Genomic DNA, 11,641 nt, shown 5'->3' with positions numbered 1-11,641 from the left:
GTCAATCTTGTACGCACAAATTCAAACTATACTACTAATTCCTTTTCCATCTCCTGCTTCCCACCCACAGACATTCTCTTCTGGTTTAGGTGGGAATGCTTAACAAGGATGATTCCCTTCTTACCAGTATTGCTTTCACCAGGGGCAAGTTCTAGTTGTTCAGTTTCTACCTATAATATTGTCCCTCTGAAGAGGCAAAAATAAAATGTTGTAGCAATAGTGTCAGTGAATGCCCTTTTTTCTGCTCCTTAAAAATAACACCTCCTCTTCCATAAGCTACTTATGGGAAATAAACATTCCTGTTTTCTTCTCTGGGGCCCTACCTATAATACTAGCACAACAGTTAGCAAACAGTAGGTGGTCAAATTAACTAAACACACACACAGTTCTCCTACTACAGTGGTCGGCAAACTGCGGCTCGCAAGCCACATGCGGCTCTTTGGCCCCTTGAGTGTGGCTCTTCCATGTACAGTGTGATTGAAACTTCGTGCCCCATGCGCAGAAGTCGGTATTTTGTGGAAGAGCCACACTCAAGGGGCCAAAGAGCCGCATGTGGCTCGCGAGCTGCAGTTTGCCGACCACTGTCCTACTATATGCCAGACAACAGAGATACAAAGATGAATAAGAAAGTCTTAGTATTGTTATGGACGAATAGGAGGAATGGAGGAAGAAAAGGAGGGAATGAGGAAGGGCTAAAAATGTAAGTCAAATGGGACATTTTTACTTTTTTAATTTTATTGTGTTCACCGCTAGAATAGTGCATGATGCAGAGTAGACATTTAAATATTTTCTTGATAGCAAAGAATTATGAAACAATGTAATAAATACTATATTAAATGTATAAAGTGGTATGGGACAAAGTAGAGAAACTGAGAATAGTGGAATAAAACTTTGCCAAGGAGGTAAGATTTGCACAGTGCCCTGACAGGGAGACTCTTACCTGGCAGGTGCACAGTGAGGAAGAGTAAAAAGAGTGAAACTTCATGGCATGTGTATTAATTACCAATTGCTCTCCCAAAAGTGAAGATGGTGATTAAAGAATGATAGCAAGACAGGCCTATTTCTTGAGCATCTTCTCTGAAAACCACTCTAAAGAGTGTGGATTTTATTTCCATATACAGTCAAGCTTGAAGGCATAGAGTAAAACAATCAGATATCTCTCTCAGAAAAATAGTACTTAGAGTAGTATGCGGAATGATTGGGAGGGGTACCAGAGATGGGGACAAAGGTGGTGGCCTCAGAATCGCCTGGAAGCTTGCTGGAAGCACAGCACCTCAGGCCCCACAACACTTAAGGAAACCAGAATATGCATTTTAACAAGAGTTCCATAATTCATATGCATATATAATTAGGGAGGTGCTCATCTAGAAGTTAAAAGAGCCTGCAGTAAAAAAAGCAGCATCTGTGAGAAAAGAGAAGGGAAAAATTTGAGAACATGCGTAAGAGGAATAAATGCTGGTTTAATAACTGGAAGACAAATATAATTACCAACAGAAATGAAATAATGCCATAGATCTAAAATATGAGAAAACTCTAAAAACCCCCCCACTACATTTCTGACATAGGGCTGTGAATTAAACCCTCACATTGCAAACCCTGAATATACTGAAATGATAATTTTAAGAACAGGTAAAGCCAAAAACTGTTTTTTTTTGTTTTGTTTTTTGTTTTAAAAATCAAAACAGCTGGGAAGAGAAGTCCCTATAACTTCAGGCTGTAAAAAGGAGCAGAGATTGTGGCTGAGTGACATGAAGGCTGCTGAAGACCCAGGTGTTGCTCTTAAGGGGTTCACTCCCTCTGAGCTCCACCACTGGGTCAAAGGCTCAGTGGGATAGAGGGACATATGGAGAGGAACTGAACTGTCTGGCATCGGGGCAGGAACTCACAGGTGGCTTTCTCCCAGGTAGGAGTGTTCACAGGGGTAACTGTTCCTATGCTGAGACCTCCTCCCATCACAGAGCTGACTGGCAGCCATATTTGAGTTTCCATCAGCCTGGCTCACACTGTTTGCTCTGCCTTGGTGATTCCTTGGCTTCTCCATATGAATGGCCTGTCTTGGTTTCCTAAAACCTCTCCAACAAGCAGCAGCTGTTGACAGCGTGCCCCATATCTATCAATAAGAGGTCCAATACAGCGGCTAACTTTGCACCTCTCAGAACCAGTGCACCTGGGGAGACAGCTTCACCATACCAGATTACAACTTCACACATCCAAGAGTGACACACCCACAGGGCAGGCTCAGTAAGCACCAAAGCCCCACAGAAGCAAGTCCTGTTTTATAGGGGTGTCTCCTGCACAGTAGCTCTTCCACTGCAGTCAGAGCTGGTCCTCACAGCCAATTGGCCTGGAGAACAACTCCTCCCAGTGATGCCAACAGCAATCAAAATTCAACTACAACAAGACAGCCCACACAGGGATGCACCTAGAGTGCCCAGCTCAGGAGACTGGGCCCTACAGGACACCAAATACACAAGGCCACTCTACCAAATTCAGGAGACATAGCAGCTCTACCTAATACATAGAAACAAACACAGGGATGCAGTCAAAATGCAGAGACAAAGAAATATGTCAAAAATGGAGGAACCAAGATGGCGGCGTAAGGTACAGACCTGTGCGTGCTGCCTCCCACAACATCGAGACTACCAACTATAAGACAAAAAGCTATCATTCAGAACCATGGGAAAGCTGGCCCAGTGGAAGCTCTACAACTGGAAGGAAAGAAAGAAGAGCATTGAGACTGAGTAGGTTGTGCAGAGGCTCCAAGAACGGAGGTACGGAGTCGCGCGCCAGGCGGGCTGCAACTGGATGCGCGGTTTTTTTCAATCGGAAGGGGCTGCAGACTCTCGAGTCTACTGAGCTTGTATGGCGCGGGATTATGAGGTCCTAGACCCCTACGGGGAGAGGCGGGACGGCCTTGCAACGGGCCGGAGAGTGAGAGTGGCTGTCTCTTGGAGCTGCTGAGATGCTGAGTCTCGGAGAGGCGAGGAGTCGCGGAGATGCTATTGCCCCTTACTCCGCCCTGGTGATTCCCAGGGACCCCGCCCTACTCAATTTACATCCCCACCCAAGCTGTGCCAGTGGCACAAAGGGAACCACCGGCGCTTTTGCAGCCCAGCCCAGCAGAATGCAGATTTCAACTCCTCGCATACATAAGGGACACACTCAAGAAGCAGAATCAGGTTCGGAGGAAGCTGGAGCCGGATCTGGCTGGGCTGGCGACGTGGAACTGCTGTACCAGCAAACGCACAGGCAGGTCCACCAGATCCAGTCTCACGTGGGACGCTGGGAGACGGCAGACAGGCAGTCTGTGCACTTGGTAGAAAACGAAATCCAAGCAAGCATACCAGATATTCAGCCACCAGGAACGCCTGGAGATTTTGTCCAGCAAGGAGCCGCCAACAAAGGACAGAACGCCAAACTTCGTGTTGCCGAGACAGCCCCTGTGAGGCCGAGACGGCCCCTGTAGGGGTGGGGCGGCCCCTGTGAGGCCGGGACGGCGCCGGTGAGGCCAAGATGGCCCCGGTGAGGCTGAATTGGCCCAGGTGAGGTTGAGACGGCCCCTGTGAGGTTGGGACGGCCCCTGTGAGGCTGAGATGGCCCCTGTGAGACTGAGACGGCCCCTGGGAAGCCAAGAAAAATACCACATGAACTCACTCAATTATGGATAATAAGGACCATTATAGACTGATGAACAATAATGGGTACAGAGGCAGAGCAGCATTGAGCAGACTGTCAAACTACAGTGGGAAGCCTGGGGAGGGTTGGGGGTGGGGTAGGAGATCAACCGAAGGACTTGTATGCCTGCATATGAGAATAACCAATGGACACAAGACACTGGGGGGTGGGGGTGGCCGGGGGAATGTCAAGGGGAGGGGGAAAGGAGACATGTTTAATACTCTTTGTAATACTTTAAGAAGAAAAAAAAAGAAATATGTCAAAAATTAAAGAAAAGAAGTCTCCAGAATAAAACTAAATGAAATGGAAGCAAGCAATAGAATAGATACAGAGTTCAAAACAATGGTTATAAGGTTGCTCAAGGATCTTAATGAGAGTTTCAAGGGAGTTAGTCAGACTTTCAAGGATCTTAGTGAGAATGTCAAAGACATGAAAAAGGACCAGTCAGAAATTAAGCATACACTAACTGAAATAAAGAATAATTTACAAGGTTTCAACAGTAGAGGAGAGGATTCTGAGAATCAAATCAACAATTTGGAATATGAGGAAGCAGAAAACATCCAATCAGAAGAGCAAAAAAAAAAAAGAATTAAAAAATATGAAGATAGTGTATGGAGCCTATTGGACAAATTCAAACATACCATCATTTGCATTATGGGGGTGCCAGAAGGAGCAGAGAGAGCAAGATATTGAAAACCTATTTGAAGAAATAATGACAGAAAGCTTCCCCTACCTGCTGAAAGAAATAGACTTACAAGTCCAGGAACCGCAGAGAGTCCCAAACAAGAGGAGCCCAAAGAGGCCCACACCAAAACACATCATAATTAAAATGCAAAAGGTTAAAAACAAAGAAATAATCTTAAAATCAGTGAGAGAGCCTGGCTGGTTTGGCTCAGTGGATAGCCTGGGGACTGAATGGTCCCAGGTTCAATTCTGGTTAAGGGCATATGAACGGGTTGCCGGCTCAATCCCCAGTATGGGGCGTGCAGGAGGCAGCCAATTAATGATTCTCTCTCTCTCTCTCTTTTTTTTTAAAATATATTTTATTGATTTTTTACAGAGAGGAAGGGAGAGAGATAAAGAGTTAGAAACATCGGTGAGAGAGAAACATTGATCAGCTGCCTCCTGCACATCCCCTACTGGGGATGTGCCCGCAACCCAGGTACATGCCCTTGACCGGAATCGAACCTGGGACCCCTCAGTCCGCAGGCCGACGCTCTATCCACTGAGCCAAACCGGTTTCGGCTAATGATTCTCTCTTATCATTGATGTTTCTATGTCTCTCTCCCTCTCCCTTCCTCCCTGAAATCAATAAAAAAATATTTTAGAAAAGCAGTTAATAAGAAGATAAAAGATATGTACAAATATATATCTATCAACAATTGAATCTAAAAATCAAAATAAATAAGGAATCTAATGAACTAAATAAGCGGATGAATGAAATAGAACCAGAGACATGGAAACATGGAACAGAATGATGAATCTCAGAGGGAAGGGGGGAAGGGTGGGTGAGAAGAAATTAACCAAAGAACTTACAAGCATGTATGCATTACCTATGGACACAGGCAATAGGGTAGTGAAGGCTTGGGTGAAGGGGGGTAATGGGCAGAAAAAAGGGGAACATCTGTAATACTCTCAACAATATTTAAAACAAATAAATAAATAAAATCAATATCTTTATTATTGCCAAAAAGTTATCAAGTTGAATTACAGACAACTGAAGTTTGAAGCAAGACCTTCAGTGACAAAATAAAAACTAAGACCTACAAAGGTTAAGAGTGTCATGGCCAAAGATAAAATGTCTTTAAATCCACATTTTATTTACATGTAAATTATGAATTTTCACATTTGAAAATACTGACATTTTGTTAATCTATGGCAGTTGACAAATCAAAATTAGTAAACCAAATCTATAAATAGATTCTTTCAAAGTCTAAGAAATATTTATCTTAAAATGCATGCCTAATAGCTTAACTAATAAAAATTTTTTTTTTGATTTCAGAGAGGAAGGGAGAGGGAGAGAGAGAGAGAAAGAAACATCAACGATGAGAGAGAATAATTGATCGGCTCCTGCACCCCCCCACTGGGGATCGAGCCTGTAACAAGGGCATGTGCCCTAACTGGAAATCAAACCGTGATCTTCCAGTTCATAGGTCTACGCTCAACCACTGAGTCATGCTGGCGAGACCAAATGATTAATTTATAACAAATCTATATTAAATATAAGGTAACTTTTTACTCTATATCTGGATTTTTAACAACTCTCATCGGTGCTGGGAGGCAGAAGATTCAATGGGAGAGAAGCATGATACTGATGATGGTCTAACTCTGTTTGGATGCTATTTTCACAGATGATAGTACTTATAAATGAATGAAGTGAAATATCCATAGATCAATGACAAAAATGTGTTATGAACCAAGAATTATGACTAACAAAAATCTGTGCATCTGAGGTTTAAAAAGTAAAGAAAATTTGTCTCATTACATATTCCGCCTGCCTCAGTACCAAGGTTTAATTGGCAATTCAACCACAGTTTTCTTAACATTCTCAGCAGAAACTTGGGGCTAACATTCCTATCTTAATTTGAAAAAATATTATAAATGACCTGCCCCAAAATATTACCAATGATCTGTCCAACTGTGGTGGGCGGGCTAAATGGAATTGGTAAAAATTTCTTCCCAGTGAAGCTGGGCTTGGCGTTTTCCAGAACAACTATGATGTGCATTAGCAACTAGAGAAGACACAGAAGGTAAAATATCAAGGATGTTGGATCAGTTCTTCCAAAGACAACTGAGCAGACTTGAATTGTCTCTCAAAAAGTATTGAAAGGAACTCTGTGTCATTTAGAAAAATAATTTAACCCCTTGCCCTTGCCTAACCATTTTAATGATGTAATACAGAAACTCTTAAATTGGTAAGAAAATGGGACTCAAAATATAAAATTGCTCTTAAAAATTTATTTCTATAATATTTTGCTTCATAAATCAGAGCTACCTAGTTAACCAACCAAAAAATAAGCAGGCCTATGGTAACTTTTGAGGTGACAAAGTTATCAGTGAACTTTCCCCCTCTAGCAGAATCAATAAAGATCAGAATAAAGACTAGGTGATGCATCCCCCCGCCCCCCAGAGGGCACAGCTTTTTCTCTTTCCCCTTAGTAACTGTTAATCCTTAGTAGTCTGTATTGAATGGATAAACTAAGGCACACTAATACAGGCCTCAGTTTTCACCACCGTACAGTGAATACAGATTAGGAATGTTACAGAAAGATGGCAAAGAAGAAAAAAAATAGGAAAGCAATATTAATCCTGCTGAACAGAATAACTGGATTATTAAACATTTTTTTACTTTAATGGGTATAGAGTCAGACTTGCAAGATGAAAAGGTTCTGGCGATCTGTTTCACAACAATGTAAATATACTTAACACTACTGAATTGTAAACTTAAAAATGGTTAAGATGGTAAATTTTATGTTATGTGTTTTTTAGCACAATTTTGAAAAAAACTCATATTAAAAGTATCTACTTCCAAGGGTTGTTGCAATAATTAAATAAGGTAACACTTTATAAAAGCTAGGGGAGCCTGGCACACAGTAAATATTCTATAACACATTAATATTACAATTATTTCATTTTACTCCTCACAATGATAGTGTGTGGAGGGGAAAAAGTAACTACTAAAGAGATAGAAAGTGTTTTTCCCCCCCAAAATTTGGAGGTTTCAGAACAATAAAAATTCATATTCTTTTATTACCTGGCCTACCATGTTCATGACCCAATAAAAACTATTTGGAAACCCATTTTATTCAAAGCCTTACTACTCATGCTTTCCATCCAGAGCTAAAGTCTTAGACTTAAAAAAGTCTAAAAAGCACCCCCCCTCCCCTTTCCCCTACTTTCTCTCCTCCCTTTTTGTATTTCCTTTTCACTGTGAGCACTGAGCTGTGAGAGCACAGAAACCTGAACTTTGACAAGAAGTTCTGGGAAGGGGTGTGTGTGCAGAAAAATCAACAAATCAGCACTGAGAAGGGAGCCGACTGCTGCTCTGCAGCTTTAGAGAGTAGCTGGAGGGAGTAACAGAATTTGCCCTCTGCAGCTGGCGTCACAGTTCATTAGAGAACACTGTTAAAAATCGATCCACCTCCTCCATCCTCAAGAACAAGCAGTGGCTGCTGGGAAAAGAACTCAGGACTGAGCAAAGGGAACAACTCCAAACTCTGGCAGGTTATAGAGAAGGAGAGAATGGAGCATATGCCATGAAAAAAATTCTTCACTTTAAAAATTCCCACCTGCCTAATAAACAAAGATTGTCTCCAGACTGAAAACTGTCAAATGATACAAATAGAATATTACTAATTTCTTTTTTAAAAATAGATTTTTATTGATTTCAGAGAGAAAGGAAGAGGGAGAAGACAGAGATAAAAACATCAGTGATGAGAGAGAATCATTGATTGGCTGCCTTCTGCATGCCCCACCCCGGGGATCCAGCCGCAACCCCTGCATGTGCACAGAAATCAAATCATGACCTCCTAGTTCATAGGTCGACACTCAACCACAGAGCCATGCCAGCCAGGCACTAATTTCTTTAATGTACCACCCACTTCACACCTTTTCTTTCTTTCTCTCCCTTCCCTTCCTCTTTCCTCTTTCCCTTTCCCTTCTTTCCTTCCTTCCTTATTTATTTATTGTAAACACTCACCAAAGGATATTTTTTTCACTGATTTTATTTTTAAAGAGAGCAGGGGGGTCGGGGTGGGGGAGAAAGGGAAACAACGATGTGAGAGAGACCCATCAATTGGTTGCCTCCTGCAACTGCCCTGACTGTACCCGGGGATCAAACCTGTAACCCAGGTAAGTGCTCTTGATTGGGAATAGAATCTGTGACCCTTCGGTATGTGGGCCAATGCTTTAACCACTGAGAAACATTGGCCACGGGAACACTTTTTCTTAAATAACATTACAGATACTTCCTATTGCTTGAAACACTTCTAATTCCTATAGAAATTTTCTTTATCTTTTGTTAAAGATGATGCTTGAGAGAAACTTTCTTTTCCTCAACTTTCAAGTTAGGATAAAGCTGACAGATTTATACTACTGACATTCAGGCATACTAATTCCTTTAAGTTTACTTAAGGAGAAGAAAAAATGGCCTAAAGAAAGTAATGTATGTTGTATTTGATTTTAGAAGGCTACAAACTTTTTAATTTGCACAAGAACCAATTGCCATGTAGCAAGTGTCTCAGTCAAAGATGGGGGCGGCTTCTGTATAGGACCCAGAACCTTGCTTACGGAGATGCAAAGCAGGCCCTCTGAAGGATCATCCCAACTTCTATCCAAGAAAGAATGCCTGGAGTGTAGGCTTAGACTACATGAAGAAACAAGCATACTAGCCTCCAGAAGGCACCGCTGAATTTTGCAGCTGATGCTTTCTAACTTGGTATAAATTAATTTAATCCCAAAGGCCCACCTCTTGCCAATTTAGACTGTAAAATATAAATCAGTTTGAGTGGGTATAATGGTGAGAGACTTTCCCAAAGGCCAGTAGATCTGTACTGCTGCTCTGCTGCAACTACACCATTCCTCTTAACCTGGACCCATGAAACAGCTGTGTCACTGGTGATAATATTGGGTACAAACCGAAAGGAAACCAAAATAGCTCCTCCCCTCAAATATGACTGCTACCTTAAAATATCAGGCTAAATGAAAATACAAGTTACACCAATGAATGTGTAAATCTAGAAGAATATGATTTTCTGAGAAGTTATAAATTACCATTGCTGGCTCCAGAAGTAATAGAAGGCTTAGAAGTTTTACCGATCTTCTCCCCCCCCCCCCACCCGCCCCGCCAAAAAAAGCCCATAACAAAAGCTTCAACATGTTCAGTGAGGTTAGTATTGGACAAGCATGGCCATGCAGAGAAGAAATCTGGAAAAGCAGGTTCTTGGCAGACCATACACAGCCTCAGATACCAGATTGAGTAATCTAGACTTCATTGCTTATGTGTTCCTCGGGCTCCACAGAATACAGGAACCACAAGGTGAAAATGGCACAGCTTCCTAGAGTGTCGGTTTTACTTTGATTTTTTTGTTGTTGTCATTGTTTTGCTTAGGAAGATATTTGTAACTTAAACATTTCATAAATTAAAAAAATAAAACAGAAGACTTCATCAGACAACTTATGTTTGGAATTTCTTCAGACCATCACTCTAGACCTCAAATGTTATGCAGTTTTTATTCTCTGCCATTAGGAACTCAGTAATGGGTTAGTTGGAAATTATTTTTGGTACTGGGGAGCCACTAAAAAACAGGGAATGTTTTTGAGCAGAGAAAAGAAAGAATAATCAAACTTGGAAGGTTAATCCAGATACGGTTTTCAGGACACATTTTATGGAGAGAGACTAGGCCGCAGTGGTTCTTAACCTTCCTAATGCCGCGACCCTTTAATACAGTTCCTCATGTTGTGATGACTCCCAACCATAAAATTATTTTCGTTGCAACTTCATAACTGTAATTTTGCTACTGTTATGAATCATAATCTAAATATTTGATATGCAGGATGTATTCTCATTGTTCGAGACCTACAGGTTGAGAACCGCTGGACTAGGCTGAGAAGAGCCCTGATCTAGTCCAAGGAAGAAGTGATGGGGCCAATACTAGAATGATGACAGTAGAAATGGGAAGGATAAAAAGCACAAAGAGAATTTCAGAAGTAGAGTCAACAAGATTTTGCAACTAACAGTATGTGTTAAAAGAAGTAGGACAAGGAAATTTTAGTTAAGTTTAATTCTGCCCCCCCCCCCAAAGATTACAATATAAACAAAAATAAAGATGATAAAAGTTGAATAAACGATAGGTGGGAGGGGGATAGAGGCAATAAAGACTTGATGCTTGAAATAAGGTCCTAGAAATAAGCTTCTAGAAGTTTAAGGTGGGCATGTCTGGCCCTAGCCGGTTTGGCTCAGTGGATAGAGCATCGCCTGAGGACCAAAGAGTCCCGGATTTGATTCCGTCAAGGGCCTGTACCTAGGTTGCTGGCTCCTCCCCGGCCTGGGCCCTGGTCAGGCAAACAATCGATGTGTTTCTATCACATCGATATTTCTCTCTGTCTTTCCTTCTCTCTTCCACTCTCTCTAAAAATCAATGGAAAAATATCCTTGAGTAAGGATTAAAAAATAAAAATAAAGTGGACATGTCTGATTGTGTCCTGCTCTCGTGCATGAGAACGACAAAAATGCATATACACAGAAAACTTCATATGTAACTTTGATGTGTGTAGGGGGCTGAGGGTTGGGGTTCTTTTAACTAAACAATTCAACCAGTTCACCATATTTTGGGGAATGTGACAGTGGGATATGACAGAAGTGGAAAGGCAACCCATGCATATGAACTGCCTAAGTGCCAGGCTCTGTGTTAAGTACAGGAAATGCAAAGAGGATAATGAGAATCTTATCCTTAAGAAACATAAGACATAGAAAGGGGTTAGGAAAAAAATAACTGTTTTCAATTCAATGTTATGATTAGGACAGCAGAAAATGCTGCTGTGGAGATTAGCAAAAGTTGAAGAATGAGTAGCACTCGGCCAGTACACACAAGGGAGCCAGTAAGAGCAAAATGTTGTTTATCTTTAAGAATGAAATGTTAAAAATGAAAATTTAATGATCTGTGCCAAAACCCCTGGTACTGCCCAGTGCCTCCATAAGGGGGTCATGGAATTTTCACAGAGAAAACGGAAAGAAATTAGCCAGTGGGAACACCCGGTCTAACAGGTGAATGTATGATTCAAGTTTTCAGAAATGTCAGAAATTCAATCAAGAGAAGAAATCTGGAAAGTCCCGGACAAACTAGGAATGACCAGGGTGTGATTATAACTACGAAAATAATACCATTCATTTTTTTAAAAAAATGGTATAACCAAAAATATGTGTATGCTATTTATAATGGGAAAGATACCCAAGGGAGTTTATCAA

The sequence above is a fragment of the Myotis lucifugus genome, unplaced genomic scaffold (assembly GCF_000147115.1).
Source record: "Myotis lucifugus unplaced genomic scaffold, Myoluc2.0 scaffold_19, whole genome shotgun sequence".
Classification (NCBI taxonomy): Eukaryota; Metazoa; Chordata; class Mammalia; order Chiroptera; family Vespertilionidae; genus Myotis; species Myotis lucifugus.
Note: the sequence above shows the minus strand (reverse complement) of the source record.